This window comes from Canis lupus, chromosome 19 (genome assembly GCF_011100685.1).
Source record: "Canis lupus familiaris isolate Mischka breed German Shepherd chromosome 19, alternate assembly UU_Cfam_GSD_1.0, whole genome shotgun sequence".
Taxonomy (NCBI): Eukaryota; Metazoa; Chordata; class Mammalia; order Carnivora; family Canidae; genus Canis; species Canis lupus.
Window position 1 is genome coordinate 3,786,274 of NC_049240.1, and position 6,545 is coordinate 3,792,818.

The window sequence follows — 6,545 nt, forward strand, 5'->3', positions numbered from 1 at the left end:
CTGATGGCAAGTGATGCAGAGCATTTTCTCATGTGCATGTTGGCCATGTCTATGTCTTCTTCTGTGAGATTTCTGTTCATGTCTTTTGCCCATTTCATGATTGGATTGTTTGTTTCTTTGGTGTTGAGTTTAAGAAGTTCTTTATAGATCTTGGAAACTAGCCCTTTATCTGATATGTCATTTGCAAATATCTTCTCCCATTCTGTAGGTTGTCTTTGAGTTTTGTTGACTGTATCCTTTGCTGTGCAAAAGCTTCTTATCTTGATAAAGTCCCAATAGTTCATTTTTGCTTTTGTTTCTTTTGCCTTCGTGGATGTATCTTGCAAGAAGTTACTATGGCCGAGTTCAAAAAGGGTGTTGCCTGTGTTCTTCTCTAGGATTTTGATGGAATCTTGTCTCACATTTAGATCTTTCATCCATTTTGAGTTTATCTTTGTGTATGGTGAAAGAGAGTGGTCTAGTTTCATTCTTCTGCATGTGGATGTCCAATTTTCCCAGCACCATTTATTGAAGAGACTGTCTTTCTTCCAATGGATAGTCTTTCCTCCTTTATCGAATATTAGTTGCCCATAAAGTTCAGGGTCCACTTCTGGATTCTCTATTCTGTTCCACTGATCTATGCGTCTGTTTTTGTGCCAGTACCACACTGTCTTGATGACCACAGCTTTGTAGTACAACCTGAAATCTGGCATTGTGATGCCCCCAGATATGGTTTTCTTTTTTAAAATTCCCCTGGCTATTCGGGGTCTTTTCTGATTCCACACAAATCTTAAAATAATTTGTTCTAACTCTCTGAAGAAAGTCCATGGTATTTTGATAGGGATTGCATTAAACGTGTATATTGCCCTGGGTAACATTGACATTTTCACAATATTAATTCTGCCAATCCATGAGCATGGAATATTTTTCCATCTCTTTGTGTCTTCCTCAATTTCTTTCAGAAGTGTTCTGTAGTTTTGAGGGTATAGATCCTTTACATCTTTGGTGAGGTTTATTCCTAGGTATCTTATGCTTTTGGGTGCAATTGTAAATGGGATTGACTCCTTAATTTCTCTTTCTTCAGTCTCATTGTTAGTGTATAGAAATGCCACTGACTTCTGGGCATTGATTTTGTATCCTGCCACGCTACCGAATTGCTGTATGAGTTCTAGCAATCTTGGGGTGGAGACTTTTGGGTTTTCTATGTAGAGTATCATGTCATCGGCGAAGAGGGAGAGTTTGACTTCTTCTTTGCCAATTTGAATGCCTTTAATGTCTTTTTGTTGTCTGATTGCTGAGGCTAGGACTTCCAGTACTATGTTGAATAGCAGTGGTGAGAGTGGACATCCCTGTCTTGTTCCTGATCTTAGGGGAAAGGCTCCCAGTGCTTCCCCATTGAGAATGATATTTGCTGTGGGCTTTTCATAGATGGCTTTTAAGATGTCGAGGAATGTTCCCTCTATCCCTACACTCTGAAGAGTTTTGATCAGGAATGGATGCTGTATTTTGTCAAATGCTTTCTCTGCATCCAATGAGAGGATCATATGGTTCTTGGTTTTTCTCTTGCTGATATGATGAATCACATTGATTGTTTTACGGGTGTTGAACCAGCCTTGTGTCCCAGGGATAAATCCTACTTGGTCATGGTGAATAATTTTCTTAATGTACTGTTGGATCCTATTGGCCAGTATCTTGTTGAGAATTTTTGCATCCATGTTCATCAGGGATATTGGTCTGTAATTCTCCTTTTTGGCGGGGTCTTTGTCTGGCTTTGGAATTAAGGTGATGCTGGCTTCATAGAACGAATTTGGAAGTACTCCATCTCTTTCTATCTTTCCAAACAGCTTTAGGAGAATAGGTATGATTTCTTCTTTAAACGTTTGATAAAATTCTCCTGGGAAGCCATCTGGCCCTGGACTCTTGTGTCTTGGGAGGTTTTTGATGACTGCTTCAATTTCCTCCCTGGTTATTGGCCTGTTCAGGTTTTCTATTTCTTCCTGTTCCAGTTTTGGTAGTTTGTGGCTTTCCAGGAATGCGTCCATTTCTTCTAGATTGCCTAATTTATTGGCGTATAGCTGTTCATAATATGTTTTTAAAATCGTTTGTATTTCCTTGGTGTTGGTAGTGATCTCTCCTTTCTCATTCATGATTTTATTAATTTGAGTCTTCTCTCTCTTCTTTTTAATAAGGCTGGCTAATGGTTTATCTATCTTATTAATTCTTTCAAAGAACCAACTCCTGGTTCTGTTGATCTGTTCCACAGTTCTTCTGGTCTCGATTTCGTTGAGTTCTGCTCGAATCTTTATTAGCTCCCTTCTTCTCTTGGGTGTAGGATCTATTTGCTGTTTTTTCTCTAGCTCCTTTATGTGTAAGGTTAGCTTTTGTATTTGAGTTCTTTCCAGTTTTTGAATGGATGCTTGTATTGCGATGTATTTCCCCCTTAGGACTGCTTTTGCTGCATCCCAAAGATTTTGAACGGTTGTATCTTCATTCTCATTAGTTTCCATGAATCTTTTTAATTCTTCCTTAATTTCCTGGTTGACCCTTTTATCTTTTAGCAGGATGGTCCTTAACCTCCATGTGTTTGAGGTCCTTCCAAACTTCTTGTTGTGATTTAGTTCTAATTTCAAGGCATTATGGTCCGAGAATATGCAGGGGACAATCCCAATCTTTTGGTATCGGTTCAGACCCGATTTGTGACCCAATATGTGGTCTATTCTGGAGAAAGTTCCATGTGCGCTTGAGAAGAATGTGTATTCAGTTGAGTTTGGATGTAAAGTTCTGTAGATATCTGTGAAATCCATCTGGTCCAGTGTATCATTTAAAGCTCTCGTTTCTTTGGAGATGTTTTGCTTAGAAGACCTATCAAGTATAGAAAGAGCTAGATTGAAGTCACCAAGTATAAGTGTATTATTATCTAAGTATTTCTTCACTTTGGTTAATAATTGATTTATATATTTGGCAGCTCCCACATTCGGAGCATATATATTGAGGATTGTTAAGTCCTCTTGTTGAATAGATCCTTTAAGTATGATATAGTGTCCCTCTTCATCTCTCACTACAGTCTTTGGGGTAAATTTTAGTTTATCTGATATAAGGATGGCTACCCCTGCTTTCTTTTGAGGACCATTCGAATGGTAAATGGTTCTCCAACCTTTTATTTTCAGGCTGTAGGTGTCCTTCTGTCTAAAATGAGTCTCTTGTAGACAGCAAATAGATGGGTCCTGCTTTTTTATCCAGTCTGAAACCCTGCGCCTTTTGATGGGGTCATTAAGCCCGTTCACATTCAGAGTTACTATTGAGAGATATGAGTTTAGTGTCATCATGATATCTATTCAGTCTTTGTTTTTGTGGACTGTTCCACTGAACTTCTTCTTAAAGGGGAATTTTAAGAGGCCCCCTTAAAATTTCTTGCAGAGCTGGTTTGGAGGTCACATATTCTTTTAGTTGCTGCCTGTCTTGGAAGCTCTTTATCTCTCCTTCCATTTTGAATGAGAGCCTTGCTGGATAAAGTATTCTTGGTTGCATGTTCTTTTCATTTAGGACCCTGAATATATCCTGCCAGCCCTTTCTGGCCTGCCAGGTCTCTGTGGAGAGGTCTGCTGTTACCCTAATACTCCTCCCCATAAAAGTCAGGGATTTCTTGTCTCTTGCTGCTTTAAGGATCTTCTCCTTATCTTTGGAATTTGCAAGCTTCACAATTAAATGTCGAGGTGTTGAACGGTTTTTATTGATTTTAGGGGGGGATCTCTCTATTTCCTGGATCTGAATGCCTGTTTCCCTTCCCAGATTAGGAAAGTTTTCAGCTAGAATTTGTTCAAATACATATTCTGGCCCTCTGTCCCTTTCGGCGCCCTCGGGAACCCCAATTAAACGTAGGTTTTTCTTCCTCAGGCTGTCGTTTATTTCCCTTAATCTATCTTCATGGTCTTTTAATTGTTTGTCTCTTTTTTCCTCAGTTTCCCTCTTTGCTGTCAACTTGTCTTCTAGGTCACTCACTCGTTCTTCCACCTCGTTAACCCTCGTCGTTAGGACTTCTAGTTTGGATTGCATCTCATTCAATTGGTTTTTAATTTCTGCCTGATTAGCTCTAAATTCTGCAGTCATGAAGTCTCTTGAGTCCTTTATACTTTTTTCTAGAGCCACCAGTAGCTGTATAATAGTGCTTCTGAATTGGCTTTCTGACATTGAATTGTAATCCAGATTTTGTAACTCTGTGGGAGAGAGGACTGTTTCTGATTCTTTCTTTTGAGGTGAGGTTTTCCTTCTAGTCATTTTGCTCAGTGCAGAGTGGCCAAAAGCAAGTTGTATTGGGAATAAGAGAAAAAGAGAGGAGAGAAAGAAGGAAAGAAAAGAGAAAGAGAAAAAAAAAGGGAAGAAAAAGAAAAAAAAAACGAAAAAAAAAAAAAAAAAGAAAAAGAGAAAGAAAAAGAAAGGAGAAAAAAAGGGGGTGGGGGAAGGAAACAAATCAAAAAGCAAAACAAAACAAAAACAAAAACAAAAACAAAAACAAAAACAAACAAACAAAAAAAGAACCACCGGGGAGTATCTTCTGATTCTGTGTTCTTTAAGTCCCTTGGCTTCTCCTGGAAGTTGTCCGTCTAGCTGATCTTCTGGGGGAGGGGCCTGTTGTGCTGATTTTCAGGTGTTAGCAGTTGGGGGAGCTGCTGTGCCCCTGCCTGGTGCAGGGCTCGGTGGGGGTTGTTTACCCCGTGAGGCCGCAGGAGGAACAGCCCCAGTGGCGGGGCAGCTCTGGAAACCTGGATTCAGCTCCGGCAGGAACTCCGTCTGCAGGGCCTGGAGGCTCCGGGGCGGGGCCGCTGATGTGCTCAGCTGGGGCAGGAGCGTCCTTGCTGTCCTGGGCCCTCCCGGCCTCTGCCTGTCCCGGGGGAGGCGGGATCCTGGGCTGTGTCCCGGCGCCCTGTGCTCGGGGCCTGCGCTGGTGGATTCGCGCTCCCGGGCCGCGCAGCCCCCTCCGCGGAGCCGCCGCCCGAGCCCCTCCGAGCTGCTCCTGGAACCGCGCAGCCCCCTCCGCACGGAGCGTCTTCCTCTGCCCGAGCCCCTCCGAGCTGCTCCCGGGGCCGCGCAGCCCCCTCCGCGGAGCCGCCGCCCGAGCCCCTTCAGCTGCTCCGGGTCCCGCCGGGTCCCGCCGTGCGCGCTGCAGCCCTTAGGGAGCTCGGCGCACTCTCCTGGGTGCGCAGTTGCTGTTACTGTCCCCGGGAGCCCGAGGGCATCCCCGCCCTCCTGGGTCCTGCTCCAACTCCCCGCGAGCCCCTTTCCCCCGGGAAGGTCGGTGCAGCTCCTGCGTCTCCGGGACGGGGCTCTCCTGTCCTGGGGACACTCGCCCCGGCCTCAGCCCGGCTCCTCGCGGGGCCCCTCCCCCTTGGAGGCCTTTGTTCCTTTATTTCTTTTTCCCCGTCTTCCTACCTTGATAGATGCGCGAACTCTTCTCACTGTAGCATTCCAGCTGGTCTCTCTTTGAATCTCAGGCCGAATTCATAGATTTTCAGGATAATTTGAAGGTTTTCTAGGTAGTTTGGTGGAGACAGGTGATTTGGAGACCCTACTCCTCCGCCATCTTGCTCCTCCCCGCAGTAATTGTTCTTGAGGGTCAAACATTTGCACTCTTTCTTCCTTGTCTTCCACGTGTAAAACAATTAAAGTGTCAAGTCACCAGAACTGATCAGAATACTAAAAAGTAAAAAGGACCATAGAAACACAGCATTTGGGGCACCTGGGTGCTCAGTGGTTGAGCATCTGCCTTTGGCTCAGGTTGTGCTCCCAGGTATTGGGATCGAGTCCCACATCGGGCTCCCTGCATGGAGCCTGCTTCTCCCTCTGCCTGTGTCTCTGCCTCTCTCTCTCTCTCTGTCTCTCATGAATAAATAAATAAAATCTTAAGAAAAGAAAGAAAGAAAGAGACACAGCATTTTAGAGTGAGCAACAACCCCATTTTGCCCAGGGAAAGCAGAGGCAGAGAGCCAGAGTGCTGCAGCAGCATGGCCTGCAAGTGCTAGAAGAGGAACAGTGTGGTCTGGCTCTGGTCTTCACTTCTTCACTACACCCCCCCCCCCCCCCCCGCCCCATTGATGAGGTGCCTTATGCCAGGCAAACAGCCAGTGAATGGGGGGAACCTGATATCCCCATTCCCAGATCACGATGTTCTCAGGGCATTTGGAATATTTAGTACTGCTCTTTGGGAGTCAAGGGCTTGTCCTATCTTCCCCCCTATTCTGGAGACACTAGTTTTTAAATGCCTTTATTTCATTTTCTGTTATTCATCGTCTTTAAAACTTCCTCTGTAGCCACACAAAAAAAGAAAAGTCCCAATAGACAGCGTCTTGAAGATGCCTGCAACAGCCTCAAGGCTGTCCACTTGCTGTAGAAGAATTGACAGAGAGCCCTTTTCCTGACGTTAAAATGTGTCCTATGTGCTCATAATTCCCAATTTCCTAAAGTCCCTGAAGACTGTGAGGTGAACTCATTCCCACTTTACAGATGAGGAAAGTAAAGAAGGGTCATTTGCACCGTGCCACACAGTGACTGCATCTCTGTGTCACAACAGC